We start from the raw sequence: 15,067 nt of genomic DNA, 5'->3' as shown, positions 1-15,067 counted from the left end.
TATTTCTGGAGAGCAGTTTAACCAAAAATGTTTACTCTTTTGAGGGTCATGGACCATTTTGTGATTCCAAATGATAAAAACCTTATTCCTATAAAAATATGTATACATAGTATTTTGCCTACAATTTTAGGGAGTTCAGGGACTCTTCTAGGAACTGCCTTGATTCAACCAGTGTGTTGGTATTACTGTCTAATATCCATCTTAGTTTGTCTATTTTTAAGTACTGAGAAAATCCCTCATTTTTGCCTTTATGATACCCACATTGTAATAATATCTATTGAGCTTCTACTACTTTGAAGCAACTGTAAGCACAGTTGGAAATGATACTGCCTCTGTCTGCTACAGAGAAATTTGTTAATTAACAGGTTTAGCTCATACATCCTTGAGCTTTTTTTTAAAGACCCATACTGCCCAAATCATTCTAAATTCTAGGAGGGCAGTTTTATTGTATATTAAGTGGGACTAATATGTTTTAAGGTCAAATTTATGATATGATAGTTACATTTTTTATATGCTAAGTATATACTTTATAGTAAATTGGGTCATCAAGGCAATCAGTATTTGGGAGCATAATTTTACCATTTTAAATTATTGTAGAGGCTGATGGTATTATTTGTGTATTTATGTTATTGGGCTTAGCTATGATTGATTTTAGTAACAGAAATTCCAATTATAAACTTGTTTCTGTGGGCAAATGGGATCTCTTTTTCAATATCTGTTTGGTGTACTTTCTGGAAATGATTTGAGCAAAGTATGGAAGTTGCTTATATATCTTTAGCGTGAAACTCCATAAGTAACCAAGAGCTCATTTTGCCCTACATAGCTCAGATATTTTTTCATACTTTATCTACCAAGTGAAGGCCCCAAATAAAGCTATCCCTTCTTAAACTAAGGCTTAAATTATAGTGTTTTATCAGCCTTTATTACACATTATATATCAAAGACATTTGTGTATTTAGTATCCAAGAGACTTGGATACATTTACAGTATTCTAAGCTCTGGAGAAGAGCCCCAAGGCCTGCCTACAGCATCTTTGGCTCCTCTATCAAAGCATCTCAAGTAGTGTCTCTCAGCGGCAACTAAGTCCTCTGTGGGAGACTACCCAATATGTACTTGTATTTTGCCTGTGACACTGCAAAAGTTGGCTGCCAAAGCTTATGGTCTTTACTGGGAGCAGCTACACCCCAATAATAATGAGTAAACTCAGCACCCAGATCTTGGCTTCCAGACTGTTTTCTAATAAAGGATGCAGTGTTCCTTGGAGAAATGGCTAGTTCCAGGGCTGGGGCAGGGAAAATAGAAGGTGAGCCTGGGATATCTTATGGTGCCAGAAATCAAGAAAGTATTCAAAGAATAATGGGGACATGTCAAAAAGGCACAGAAGCCAGCTTGAAGGGACTCCCTCCCATTAATCAAATCTGGATAAACTGAACATTAAAATTAAAATGATAGAAATTATAATCTGTTGACTAAAATAGGAAATTATGAGCCCATACTAATACTGATAAATAAATGCATAAATTGAAATTTTGATGAGAAAGGGGATTTTATGTAGTCTCAAAATCTCTCCCCACAAAATACCAAAATATTTGTTAATTACGAAGGGAAAAATAGTAACTTTACAGTGGAGGAGCCAGGCAAACACCACCTTAATATGAGATCAAATGTATCTTCATCGGTAATGGGACAATTGATAGGATGCAATGAGAAACACAATTCATATCTATGATATTCCCACCAAGGATGTATAACCTGAATCTAATAATGAGGAAACATACAAACCTAAATTGAGGGACATTCTACAAAGTAATTGGCCTGTGATCTTCAAAGTGTCTAAGTCATAAAGGTCAGGAAAAGACTGGAAAACTGTTCTAGATTGAAAGAAGCTGAACGGACATGGCAGCTAAATGCAATGGATGATTCTGATTTGGATCCTTTTGCAGTAAGGACATTGTTGAGACAATTGATGAAATTTGAACAGACCCCAAGAATTAGAAGGCAGTAATGTATCAAGGTTAATTTCTAGATTTTTTTTTTAAATTACAACTCTCTTTTTTTTTTTTTTTTTAAATTTTATTTATTTATTTATTTATGGCTGTGTTGGGTCTTCGTTTCTGTGCGAGGGCTTCCTCCAGTTGCGGCAAGCGGGGGCCACTCCTCATCGCGGTGCGCGGGCCTCTCACCATCGCGGCCCCTCCCGTAGCGGAGCACAGGCTCCAGACGCGCAGGCTCAGCAATTGTGGCTCACGGGCCTAGTCGCTCCGCGGCATGTGGGATCCTCCCAGACCAGGGCCCGAACCCGCGCCCCCCGCATTGGCAGGCAGACTCCCAACCACTGCGCCACCAGGGAAGCCCTAATTTCTAGATTTTGATGGTTATGTAATATTTAGGAGACTGTAGGAAATAAATACAAAAGGAACATTCTTAAACTTTTTAGTCTCAGGACCCCTTTATACTCTTAAAAATTATTGAGAGCCCCAAAGAGCTTTTGTTTATGTGGGATATAGCTATCAATGTTTATTGTATTAGAAATTCAAACTGAGTCATTTTTAAAAATAATTATTTAATTCATGTAAAAATAATAGCAATAAACACATTCTGTGTTTATGTAATGTATTTTTAGTAAGAAAAATAACTTTATTCTGAAACAAAACAAGGTTCAGTGAGAAGAGTGGCATTGTTTTACATTTTTGAAAATCTCTTTGATATCTGGCATAGAAGACAGTTGCGTTTGCAGATCTGCTTCTGCATTCAGTCTGCTGAGATATGTTCTTTTGGTTGAAGTATAAGAAGAAAATCTGGCTTCACATGGATATGTAGTTGGAAAAGAGAAAGTGATTTCAGTAGCATCTTCAGATAATTGTGGATATTCTTCTTCGATACTACATCAAAACTCCTTAAGTGGAGGTTTCTTCAAGGTTAGTTGCAATATGGAATCTGAAAACATATCAATTTTTCATACTCAATTACCTTAAAATCCGTTTGTCTACCTCCCACTTTGAATCGGTCTTTTGCCAATCATGATTTTGTAACTTGATGCATTGATCTTTGGAAAATATTGGTTCCTGAGTTCTGCAGATCTTACTGTTGTTGGCACAGTCCCCCCAAATTACAATTATGAATATCACCCCTAATCTCATCAGAAAAATCTTTTCTTTCAGTCTCATGATGGTGGATACAAGTTTTCCAAAATTCTAATTTTCACTTAAAATCTCCAGTTTTATCATGGACAATAAATACTGTTGCCTGTTTTTCTTGAAGTGACAGACTTACCTCATTCTTTTTGTTAAGGTATGTCTGCCAAATCTGAATAAGCATAGTTTTTCTGTCAGTTGTTCTTTGAAGTAAAATGACGCTGCATGAAAAAAAGGGGCTAGTTCAGCTCATGACTCAATTGCACCTGCTTTTTCTCAAGACGGCCATTGTATTAGGTACACAGAAAAAGTGCTTTATGCACACTTCCCATTTTGTCACATGGAACATTAAAAAGATGTGTACGCAAGAATAGAGATTTAAGAAAATTACTTATTTTACCGCTTCATCAGGAGACATTCTTTAACGAAACTGACTTATTTTCTCTTTTACTGCCAGTATGTGAAGAATACAGTGACTTTTAACATAGTTAGGTGCTACTGCTTTGATTCTTGTTAAGATTGTAGCAGTTTTACCCATCATTGCTCTTGTGCCATTGGTGCAATTGTCACAACACTGAAGAAGGCAAATAATGTCTTGGTATTTCTGACTGTCAGGAACCCTCAGGGTCATGGACCACAGTTTGAGAACTGCTACATTGAAGGATTTATGGGTGATGGAATCTTATCAGCAACTGAATGGAACATGGTTCCGGAAAAAAAGTTCCTTGTACAGCATTTGCAACTTTGCTTGAGATTATTTCAAAATTTAAAAAAATAAATAAGTAAATGATGGCCTTTCAAATGATGAAAACTGAAATTTATGAGAGTAATCATTTGCAAGTTTCAGCAAGGTACCAGTAAATTCTTTTGCAGATTAAATGACATAATGTCATTCAGTAGACTTTTTTGCATCTAGTTGATTCTCAGTAATTGATAACTATAATAGTTATTACTACTGTTTAGTTGGTAGACTATTAACTGCAACCCTATGCATTTTACATGGAACCTCTGAGTTCTTTAGGACGTCCTAGAGCCAGGATGATTGGTGTCGGGTCCTTATCCTTAGTTCAAAGAGTACAGGAGGAGACTAAATCAAGCACTTTTGCTTTTACTTTGGTTTAATATATGAAGACTGTGCTCTTTTAACAGTTTAAATGAAGAGGTTTGTTTTTTGTGTTAAATAGAAAAATGGTTCTACTCTTGACAAAATGTTGAACTATATTGATCTTCAAAGTCTTAATTGCCATAAAGTAAAATACTCATTTCAGTAGCTGATATTTTAAATTTTATGGTGGTTTTTTCGAAAGTTCCTAGTTTTGTTTTGTTTTGTCTTTAAAGAAATAAAAGCAACTGTTAAGCTTCGTTTTTCTAAATACCAAAGTGAGAGACACAGATCTTGAAAAGAATACTTTTTCCTGTGGCAAGATCTCACAGAACCAGAGTGGAATCTTGTAAGAACAGAGTGACAGGTTGAAATAAAAAGAGGTCACTTAAAAAAAATAAAGCACAATCACCATTTTTAGAAGAAAGGTACCGTGTGATATTTGACTTCAATTAGTTCTAACTACCTTTCTCTTTGAAAGAAGAAGGGAGGAATGTTATGGAGGGTAACAAAAATATCCCTTTTGATTTCCAACTTGATTTTTAGTTCACGACTATCCTGCATGGAAAATTGGTCAGCTCTGGCCCAGATCTTACTGGTAGTACTCACGGCCCTCTGTATCTGTGGGTTCCACATTGTGGATTCAACCAACCACAGGATCATGTATTATGTTTACGATCCTGGGTTGGTTGAATCCATGAATACATGGGCTGACTGTGGGGCTTGAGCCTCTGTGGATTTTGATATTCACAGGGGGTCCTGGAACCAATCCCCCTGGATACCAAGAGATGACTATAATTTCATTTCTCAAGCCAATAAAGAGAAGTAAGTAAGCTACCTCAAGAAAAAAGTTGCTTTCCAAAAAAAATAAAAAATAAAAATAACAGAGAAACATTTTATGTGATTTAAAAAATGCTGAGACATATTGGAAGAATGTTGCCTCATATGCAAAACTTATGAAGACTGTTTTATTTTTTGATTTTTTTTTTTTTTTTTGGCTGCGCAGCATGTGGGATCTTAGTTCCCTGACCAGGGATCAAACCCATGGCCCTTGCAATGGAATACAGAGTCGTAACCACTGGACCGCCAGGGAAGTCCCAAATGAGGACTGTTTTAGCTCTAAGATAGGATAGTTAATAAACTATCTAAAGCAGATGGATAAAACCATTGTGTCCTCTCTTCCCCAACTGAGACTCAACTCAGAGATCTCCCGTTTCCACTGCTGCCTCCCTTCTTTGGGCCCCTTCTCTTAGGACTAATTCGGCAGCTGCTGTGTTCTCTCCCAGCTGCCCGTTACTTTTGATAATAGGCTGTGTCCTCTTTGCCACAGCATTTCCTTCCTAAAAACAAGTGTGGTCGTGTCACTTCCCAGCTTAAGAACCTCTGCTAAGTACTCTATAATACACAGCATGACTTGTCAACGTGTTATAGGGCCGCCTTCGTAGGTCTGTATCCTGTGCATTTGCACAGGGCCCTGTCTTTGGTTTGATGCTCTGCTGTCACCATCCTGAAAGTCTTAATTTTTGAACATGGGGCCCCGCATTTCTATTTTGCACTGGGCCCCAGCAAATTATGTAGCTGGTCCTGCTTGTTATCTTGGCACATACAGCCTCCACCAGTGTCCTTCTACAGAACTGTTTCTTTCTGTTTCTCTCTGTGTACCACCTACTCCATCCACATGCCCTTCCTTTTCCCCATTCTCTGCTTTTGCCTACTTCTCCTTCTATGCATGGCCCATTCCTACTCAAGGACTCGAAACCAGTGTCACCTCCTGTAGAAAATCCCACTCTGCAAGAGTGATTGCTTTCTCTTTGCACGCTTTGTTTATATTTATTAGAGCACCACTTGGGTTCACACACATTTCCTTCACCAAAACATGACCTATTTGCAGGTATCTGCTATTATTCTCAGGGTAAAGTCTGACATGTGGACACTACTCAGTGTGTACTTCTTGAATTTAATCAGCCAAAACATACTCATTGAGCTCCTATCATGTACCGGGCACTATTGGGCTCTGAGTGTATAGTGGTAAAGAAAAAAACCAGACACGGATCCTGCCCTCACGGAACTGACAATTTAGGGAGTGAGGTGCTTTGCCTGGTGGCAAATGCCTGTGTCGCCGAGTAAATGAATGAGCATATGCTAAGGTTGTCGGGTCTTAGTTTCGGATGGGCAAGCTTCTGCCTTCTTGGCTAGCGGTGGCGTTGGAATGTAATAGGCACTGCAATACCAGAGAATCTTGCATTTGGAAGCTGTCCTTTGTTCATTTTGTGACCTGAAAGAGGAGGGTGGAGACCAGCAGGGTTCTGTTTCTTTCATCAAATCTGAGACACCATTGATCATGAAATGATGCAGCTTATAAGCATTAAGAAAGAAAAATGGTCTATTAAACTGACACACCATCAATTGTAAGGCATTCTGATTTCAAAGATAAAAAGTGAATAAAAATGTGCATCTTGGAATAGACAAAGCATAGTAATTCAAAGGTTAATCGCAAGCAAATTGAGTGAAAGAAACACTTGGGACACTAAAGGCATGGCTTAAGTAGTATATTGTAACCATAGATTCCATGGGTGATACAGTAATAAATAAACCACTCTTTAAAGTGGAGGTATATGTGCTTGGTCAGATTGACAGGGGATATGCAGCTGATGCAAAGAGGAAAGAGTTAATGATATAGATAATACCTACAGCAGCCTGTGCTGTTTAGGAAAAAACAACTATATATCATGCAGTCATCTTCGTAGATATTGGCAGATACAGGAAAAGAAAACATTTGAATAAGACTTTACAGTTTCACAAAATACATTCTCATATGCTATGACATGTAATCCTCATAGGAATTCTGTAGGGTGGGTATTATTTCTTGTAGTTTAAAGCCTAAGAAATGGAATTCCTGAAGGTTGAAAGGCTTGATTGAAGGACCCTCAGCCAAGTGATGGAGCTGGCAATCAAGTCCAGAGCTTCTGACTGCATCCCCATGCTGTTTTGAACAAATTCTATGTCTTGGTCAGCTCAGGATGCCATAATAAAATATCATAGTCTGGGTCTCTCTCTCTCTTTTTTTTTCGATTTATTTATGTTTATTTTTGGCTGTGTTGGGTCTTTGTTGCTGTGTGCAGGCTTTCTCTAGTTGCGGTGAGCGGGAGCTAATCTTCGTTGTGGTGCGCGGGCTTCTCATTGCGGCGGCTTCTCGTTGCAGAGCACGGGCTGTAGGCGCTCAGGCTTCAGTAGTCGTGGCATGCGGGCTCAGTAGTTGTGGCTTGTGGGCTCTAGAGTGTAGGCTCAGTAGTTGTGGCGCACGGGCTTAGTGGCTCCGTGGCATGTGGGATCTTCCCCGACCAGGGCTCGAACCCGTGTCCCCTGCATTGGCAGGTGGATTCTTAACCACTGGGCCACCAGGGAAGCCCCATAGTCTGGGTCTCTTAAACAGCAGACCTTTGTTTCTCACAGTTCTGGAGGTTAGGAAATCCAAGATCAAGGTGCTGGCAGATTCGGTTCCTGGTGAGAGCCTCTTTCCTGGCTTGTCTTCTCCCTGTGTCCTCACTTGGCCTTTCCTAGGTGTGTTGTGTAGAGAGAAAGAGCTCTCTCTATCTTCCTTTTTGTACAAGGTCACGAATCCCATCATGAGGGCCCCACCCTCATGACCTCAGCTAAACCTAATTACTTCCCATAGGCCCCACCTCCAAACACCATCACATTGGGGATTAGACCTTCAACATATGAATTGGTGGGGGGGGCACAAATATTCAGCCCATAATACTCTGCTTCCATAGTATTAGCAACATCATCTTGGAATCTTAAGCATAATAATGTTAGAAATAATTTTTATATTTTTCTCACCTCAAAAAATAAAATTCAGATGTTTCCATTGGCAGGCCTTTTTTTTCCTCCAAGTGTAGAAAATAAACATCTTTATTTGAAAATTTCTTCAAAGATGCCTTGTCCAGGGGTCTACAATACCTGAACCAAATGTAGAACTCAGGGCTTAAAAAGAATGGGACCTATTCATGCCCTATTGGTAGAACAATTTCACATGGTATAAGGTTTTTATTTATTGCAGATGGCTGTTCTAGTTAAATAGGCTGTAATGAATAAAATATATAATAACCTTGGCTTAAAAAAAAGAAATAAATACTTGGTTTGGGATGGAATCCCTGATGATGCTATGACAGATTTTTTGATTTGACTGAAAGTGAGTCTCTTCATCTGAGATTAAAATTGTCATGAATATATTTTCAAGGGCAATGTAAAAAAGAAATGGACCTTGATTTGTGTAGCATCTCTGATAATTATAATTAAGTGGGCCTTTAAAAAAAAATGGAGTCAGATGAATTTTTCCCATCTAGGGTGTAAGCACCTTTTCTCCAGAGCTACATAAGGGAGGCTTTGTGGGGAGATGTCTAATCCCAAGGGGCAGGGGTGAAGGGAGATGGTGAGGTTTGGGGATAAAAAAGAAAACAGGAAAAGGAGTGAAGTTAAGTGGAAAGGATATGTTTAGGGGACTTGTTCCTTGTTTTCTCCTAAAAATTAGAAAAAGTACAAAAGACTCACTTTTTACAGCTCTAAATATTGTAAAACATGTGAAAATGGAGGGGGTTTTCAAAACATGCAGTACATTTTTATAGTTACAAATTGAATTTAATGAATTTAGATTTAAGAAGCTAAAATTGGTAGGCATTGAATATAGTACCATTTTCCCAAGAGTCTCTCCTCTCCCCCTGATTATCTTTTTCAGGGCTGGGGAGAGGGAGAGTGGTCCCATGACTAAAGTATCTTCCACCTTCATCTCGGTGCCCCTGAGTTAAGCTTCTGGAGTACTTTATTCATGAGACTGGATGGTTTTCTAAGGTTTCTAATTACTCTAAAGTGTTTCTACTTCCATGTGGATGGTAGTCCAACCCAGGCAGGACAGATGGAAGAACTGAGTTGTTTCTCAATTTATCTTAATGCTTTAAAAAGCCTAATGTTAAGTACCTTATGTTATTATGTCTCACACAGACATCTCTTACTGGCATGTAGTTTTATTTCTATAGAGAGGAGTTCAAGAAGTAGTGAGATGATTTTGATATATCAACTGTGTTGGCCTAGATGCATTTATTCACCCAACAAACATTTGAGTGACCTCTGCTATATGCCAGGCATTGTGCTAGGTGCTGGGAATACAAAGATAACAAATTGATTGTGTTTGTTAGGAAGTAGAGACTCTTTGCATAATGTATTATGGGAAGTGCTTAATAGTGTTATATAGAAGGTCTCTAGGAGCACAGTCGAGAGGAAGTCAGTAGCTTTACGTTGGAGGTAATGGGAATCATGAAAATTCAGTCCACACAGGTGGTGACACAACTCGAATCTTAAATGATGAAATTTATAATATGGAAAAGATGAGGAGGGATAAATGTAATAGGAATTTTGTAATGAATAGGGGGAAACTGAAACTTAGGGGGAAAGACAGATTGTTTATTTGGAGCAGATGTGTCAAGAAAGGAGAATCAATATATTATTTTTGGTTGTTATTAATAGAAAAATTATAAATAGTACATGGGTTTATGTAGATTTGACCTCTTTTCTAGCATTCTTAGACCTAATATCCCCAGACACTCAGGGGAAAAAATGAAGAAAGTCTTTCTAAGACCTATAAGATTATTCTTAGAGCAAAACTGTTAAATTTGAGAGATGTCGATTTTTTTTTCTTCTGGTATTTGTATCAATATAAACCACGAATATATTATCCTAGTCTTCAGTGAAAGTGGAGAGATGTCAATTTGTTGAGCAAAATGAAAATAGTGATGGCCAGACCTAGAAGTATGTTAAACATAAGGCTATTATGAATATGTTCATGACCTTTCTAGGTTTGAACATAAAAATGTGTTATTTTTATTTTATTTTATTTTTTTATTTCTTTAAATTTATTTTATTTATTTATTTTTGGCTGCGTTGGGTCTTTGTTGCTGTGCGCGGACTTTCTCTAGTTACAGCAAGTGGGAGCTACTATTTGTTGCGGTGTGCGGGCTTCTCATTGCAGTGACTTCTCTGGTTGTGGAGCATGGGCTCTAGACATGCAGGCTTCAGTAGTTGTGGCACGTGGGTTCAGTAGTTGTGCCTCGCGGGCTCCAGAGCACAGGCTCAGTAGTTGTGGTACATGGGCTTAGTTGCTCCGTGGCATGTGGGATCTTCCCGGATCAGGGATCGAACCCGTGTCCCCTGCATTGGCAGGCGGATTCTTAACCACTCCACCACCAGGGAAGTCCCATGTGATAGTTTTAATATTGAGAGGTGTTTTAGCTGCATCTTGAAACTACTTTTGACAGAGAAGTTCCTTCTCTGTCAATTCCAGACTTGAACTAATTCAGGATCCTGTGAGTAAAAATCAGCAATGTGAGTGTAGCAGTGGGGTACCCATTCTTAGAAGTGATGGACTGACTCAAGGCAGTTAGGACATTCATTGTTATAGCTCTGTATTTATGAATAATATTTGCTTTCTAATATTCCACCATTGGGGTCATGTGGTTTTCAGTGGAATAGTAGATAATAAGCGATGAATGGTATCAGCCCAGCTATTTCTTAGCTTCATTCCCCACTTTTTAAGCCAGAGCTGATTTTCTGCCCCATTTCTAGTGAGCTGACTGCCTTGAACAGCTCATATCAATCATCAGAGTTTTTTGCTTCTTAGTTTTTCGTGTTAGCCACTAGACTGAGAGATAGAGGGCCAAGACCATATCGGAATCATTTCCATCTGGAAGAAAGGGAAGGAGGGCATGATTATATTTGGCTACAACTAGTAGCTAGGATGCTAGCCTATCCAATTTCAAATATCAAAGGGTACAAATAGTCAGTAGTATGGAGTATCTTTGCATATGGTGTGTAGTATTCTAATAATGGGATTCTTTAGTTCTTTAATTTCTTTAAGAATTCACAACACTAGATTATACTGTGAGACATTGAATAAATGGAGAGCCTGGAGGGAACGCCACATTGTCATTCTTCATAAATTTAATTGAAATGTTGAACGCAACCCAATAAAAACTGAGACTAAACAAGTAAGGAAAACCAATAAACTTTTGGAAAAGAATAATAGTAAAGGAGCTCTGCACTACTAGATGTATTAAAACTTATCTTAAAGTTAGAATAATTAAAACTAGGGCATTAACAAAAGAACAGAAAAATATGATAATAAACAGGCTATACTTTTGGAATCACAATGCGGGCAGTAAACGCTGTCCAATGGCTTTATACTCTCACCTCAATCACTCATTGGATGTGGGTGTCATGAGAAAGGCATGATCTTGGTCCAGGCAACTCTCTGAAGCTGAGGCAACCCCCTCCCCCTGCCTCCCCCTTCCCCCTGCCAAGGGGCTGACACCTGAAAGCCGTCTGCTGATGATACCCCAGCAGCTGGGGTAACCAGAATTTCCTTGAAGGGGCAGTTGAGTAGCTCATCCCTTTCCATTGCAACCTTCAGATTCACTTGTTTGTATATCTTTATTCCACACACTTGTAGGGTATTTATTTTAACTTATCACAGCTCCTACCCTGGAGGAAAGACTTGACAGAGGCTGTCATGTCATGGGCCTCTGTGGTGGGCAAGGATCAGAGTACTCAGAAGTATGTCTCCAAAGGCTTTGGTGAAGTTCTTACTCTTCCCCAGGGGTGGGCTGTTGCTGAGTTGTGAACTGGTAGTCTTATGAAGAACCTTGGGTAGGGGAGGTGGCGAAGGTGGAAATGAAGGTTGTATTATGTGTATGTGGTCCCCACTTCTCTTCCAGGTGCTTATTACATCCTTGTACTGATGTTTAAAATTGAGGATTCTTGTTCGTCTGTGTTGGTTTCTGTTGGCAGGGTCAGATGAGAGCTGATAGACTATGGGGAGGGGGAAGATGCCTAGATTTATTTCCTAGTTCCTAAGGAAGCCAGCTATCTCCGCCTCAGCCTTTTAGAACATCCTTCATAATCCTTTTCTAATTGTCTTGGCCAGAGAGAGGCATTTCCTGTCCTGTTCTTATATATGTGCTACTATTTTTGATTCACACAACTTGGTGGTAGTGGTAGGGACAGTTCACGGAATCCTCAAAGCCAGTACATGGGCCTGGTCAAGAGCATGCATATCCCATAATCTTTTTTTAAAAAAATTTTTTATTTATATTGGCATATAGTTGATTAACAATGTTGTGATAGTTTCAGGTGTACAGCAAAAGTTGATTCAGTTGTACAAATGCATGTGTCTATTCTTTTTCAAATTCTTTTCCCATTTAGGTTGTTACATAATATTGAGCAGAGTTTCCTGTGCTATACAGTAGGTCCTTGTTGGTTGTCCATTTTAAATATAGCAGTGTGTACATGTCAATCCCAAACTCCCTAACTCTCCCTTCCCCCCAGTCACCATAAGTTCATTCTCTAAGTCTGTGAGTCTGTTTCTGTTTTGTAAATAAGTTCATTTGTATCATTTCTTTTTAGATTCTGCATATAAGCGATATCATAGGATATTTCTCTTTTTCTGTCTGACTTGCTTCACTCAGTATGACAGTCTCTAGGTCCATCCATGTTGCTGCAAATGGCATTATTTCATTCTTTTTTTAATGGCTAATATTCCATTGTATATATGTACCACATCTTCTTTATCCATTCCTCTGTCGATGGACACTTAGGTTGCTTCTTTGTCTTGGCTATTGTAAATAGTGCTGCAATGAACATTGGGGTGCATGTATCCTTTCAGACCATGTTTTTCTCCAGATATATGCCCAGGAGTGGGATTGCAAGATCATATGTTAGCTCTTTTTTTAGTTTTTTAAGACATATCCCATAATCTTGGGAAAAGAAATGTGAGGGAAGCCTGCTGGATTCTTCTGAGGAAGTTTTCCTCACTATAAAAGGGACATATAACAGGGATGCCCCATTTCTGCCTCTGAACATTGCCTGCATGGATGCTTGGAATGGCAGTGGCTCTCTTGAAACCAAGAGAAGAGCCAGCCTAGGGGAATAGGAGGAAAGGGTGGAAGGACCCTGGAGCCTTTGTGACATTGTTGAGCAACTGAACAAAGCAGATCCAAGACCTTGTCCTCACAAGCTTAATTCTGATGGGAGCAGATGACAACAAACACATGCATTATTGAAATATATAGTATATTAGAGAGGGGTAAGCACGATGGAATGAAATAAAACAGGGAAGGGGGACAAGGAGTGCTGGGGAGGAATGGCTGCATTTTTTATTTTTATTTTTATATTTTTAATTTATTTTTGGCTGATTTGGGTCTTTGTTGCTGCGCGCCGGCTCTCCTCAGTTGCGGCGAGCGGGGGCCACTCCTCGCTGCAGAGCTCAAGCCTCTGACTGCAGTGGCCTCGCCCGTTGAGGAGCATGGGCTCCAGGCACTTGCTTCAGTGGTTGTAGCTCACGGGCTCTAGAGCACAGGCTCAGTAGTTGTGGCGCACGGGCTTAGCTGCTCTGTGGCATGCGGAATCCTCCCGGCCCAGGACTCGAACCCATGTCCCCTGCACTGGCAGGCGGACTCTCAACCACTGCGCCACCAGGGAAGCCCTGCATTTTTTAAAGGGTGGTCAATGAAGGCTTCTCTGAGAAGGTAACATTTACTTAAAGACCCAACAGAGACAGAGGATGTGGAAAAGCATTCCAGACAGAGGGCACAGTAAGTTCAAAAGCCTTGAGTGTATATGGAGAACATCCTGTGTCTAAAGAACTGCTAGGACCCCTGTGACCAAGGCTGGGGAGCAACTGGAGAGTAAGTGGGTGGAGATTAGTTCAGTATCAGGCTGATGCTGAAGACTTTGGTTCTTACTGTAAATGAGATGGAACGCTTTGGAGGATTGCAAGGAGGGTGGCAGGAGCTGACCTATGTTAAAAAAGAAAGAAAGAAAGTAAAGCCCACAATAGAGGCAGTGAAGAAAAGTTAAGAGAAAGTAAACAATGTTAACTGGACTAGAACATGATTCAGAGTAATTCAGGTATAAGTTCAAATTTTTATTTATCTTGAAAAACTTGTGTCAGAAACCATTTTGCTTATCCTAGTGTGAAGACATAAGAAAGAGCTTACTGGAGGGTTCTTATTAAGTAACATTCTTTCCAAAAGGGTCTCTGATTTTTTTTTTTTTTTAAACAGCGTGTCCATGTAAGACTGTGCCATGTAAGTACATTCACCAAATCCTGTGAGATCTAGAAGTAAATTTGATTCAGGGGTTGTGAGGTAGCTTTTATTACTAGAGAGAAATTTTCCTACATGTCAGTATATAGTGCTAGTGTGGAAACAGACGTTGCTTTCCTCAAACAAATAGATAAATTTTATCTTATTTTACTTCCGGAATAAAGTTTTACATTCAGTAAAAGGTATCCTTCAGCCTTTTGATTTTGGTCTTTTTTCTTGTGAATTGGTGGCTCTGATAAAGGCAGAGTTCTTTACTTACTTGTGGTAAATTCTTATGCTAAGACATGTCAGACCAGCTACTGGGAAATGACAGCCCTGTATCTGGCTGTCCATTACATGAACACGTAATAACTCATTTATATTCGGATAGTAGGTATACCTTTAACACCAGATAAGGTATTTTCCAGGTCAGTTATATCCTCTCTAGTTTATTCATAGATTCCTATCTAGGGTGGATACTTTTCATTGAGTCTAAAGAATCTCTTGTGAACCAGCTCTTTAGTTTTAGACATAAATCCTTTCAGATCAAGAACAGAAACCTCCTGTGTGGATTACTGCTGTATATTCTGTGATAAACCGGCATTGACTTTGAAGGAAGAAAATTTTATTTTTGGAAGCAGGATTTTTAAATTAATTCTTTTGAATTCTCATCAAGTTCCAAAGAATAAGCATTCTTG

General features: G+C 39.2%; 1 protein-coding gene across 1 annotated transcript in view; it reads left to right on the top strand.

Moving 5' to 3' along the window:
* HSD17B12 (hydroxysteroid 17-beta dehydrogenase 12) overlaps nucleotides 1-15,067 on the top strand; it is a 168,627-nt gene that overhangs the window by 89,913 nt on the left and 63,647 nt on the right. The window lies entirely within an intron of this gene.

Source organism: Balaenoptera acutorostrata, chromosome 9, assembly GCF_949987535.1.
Source record: "Balaenoptera acutorostrata chromosome 9, mBalAcu1.1, whole genome shotgun sequence".
Lineage (NCBI taxonomy): Eukaryota > Metazoa > Chordata > Mammalia > Artiodactyla > Balaenopteridae > Balaenoptera > Balaenoptera acutorostrata.
This window is presented reverse-complemented; position numbering and strand designations above follow the sequence as displayed.